Consider the following 1,464-nt stretch of genomic DNA (forward strand, 5'->3'; position numbering starts at 1 on the left):
CAAGCATGGGGCATAGATACATCCAGACAATGCCAGACTCAATCCGTGTCCATGTCCTAAAGCAGTGAGCCAGCTGCTGGGTCTTCTCGAGGGGATTCAGGTGAATCCCTGACCAACCAAAGCCCTTAGGAACCTGGCATAGAGTTTCCTTGCAAGGACCACCCCTCCATCATTCTGTTGGAGAAGTTTTTAGTGGTGAGTGAGATGAGAACACTGAGGAACTGGTGGCTTCTCCCTACCTGTGATGCCCAGGTGCACTCACACTTGGGTGACCAGCTTCTGCAGGGCAGAAATTGTGGGAGGGAGGGGATGAATCTGTTTCTTCCCACTGATGCCCTTTGCACAGCCACTTCACTGCTGCTGGAAATCCTACCGCAGAGCTTGCTTTGCTTCCCTGTTCCTGACTGTGGAAAGGAAGGGGTTCAATCAAGGAGTTACAATGGTGGTAAATGTAATCCCAAGTTTGTGCAGATCCAGGGAGTTCTGGGCCAGTGGCTTGACACAGAGGAACCTGGTGGAGCCATGTCCGATCGTGACAACACTGAGATGGGCAGAGCAAACAGAAAAGGGCTTTCTCTGGCCATGGGCTGACTTTATTCTCAGTATGGAAGAGGTGGTGGACACTACGTAAAAGGCCAGGGTGACCACACAGGAGGCCACCAGAACGATTCTGGAGACAAGGAAGGTCACTGGCTCCGTGGGCCATGTGTCACTGCAGAAGAGGGCAAGGCAGGAAACTCTGTCACAGAGGAAATGATTGATGACCTCTGGCCCACAGAATGTCAGCCTGGATGTCAGAAAGGCCATCAGCGAGATGGCCAGAAAGCCTCCCAGCCATGAGCTGAGTGCCAGCCAAGCAGAGAGGACACTCTTGATGAGGGATCTGTATCTCACAGGGTAGCGTATGGCTAAGTAGTGGTCAAAGGCCGTGACAGGCAGGAGACCACGTTCAGCAGAGCGCAGGGAGAGAAGAAAGAACAACTCAAGGTTGCACTGAAGGAGATGGTCCTGTACCTCTGTGACGTGGGTAGAGGAAAGGACAGAAGAGTCATAGGGAATTGCTTGAGGTAGCCTAGGAGAGCCTTTATCTTGGGCATTATGGGTCTCAGGGATACGTCATTAAGATGTCTGTGTGACTGGAAAATTCATTCAGCAAACTCATCATTAGCACAGATAAAATGCAGCACCTCTCCATGCAAATGCTCTGCCTTCAATAGCTTCTGAAGCCTCTGGGATAATTAAAACAACTGAATTTCAAAAGACGTGGAGAGGCATGCCCAAGGAGCAGAAGAGATAACAGGGCTGAAGCTATTCTGTAGGAGCCTGAATCGAGGTAGCTGGGTTCTACAAGAATGTCCCTCCCAGACTAGCTCTGCTGTTTGTCCCCCTGGCTGATCCAAAGCATCCCTCCTGCAGCTTCAGCCCAGATCACATCATAACACCAACACCATCCGCGCTCCCAGC

At 51.4% G+C, this 1,464-nt stretch overlaps 1 pseudogene; it reads right to left on the reverse strand.

Moving 5' to 3' along the window:
* Positions 1 to 351: 351 nt before the first annotated feature.
* LOC104126841 overlaps positions 352 to 1,464 on the reverse strand; it is a 5,757-nt pseudogene continuing 4,644 nt past the window's right edge.

This window comes from Egretta garzetta, unplaced genomic scaffold (genome assembly GCF_000687185.1).
Source record: "Egretta garzetta isolate BGI_Z169 unplaced genomic scaffold, ASM68718v1 scaffold525, whole genome shotgun sequence".
Taxonomy (NCBI): Eukaryota; Metazoa; Chordata; class Aves; order Pelecaniformes; family Ardeidae; genus Egretta; species Egretta garzetta.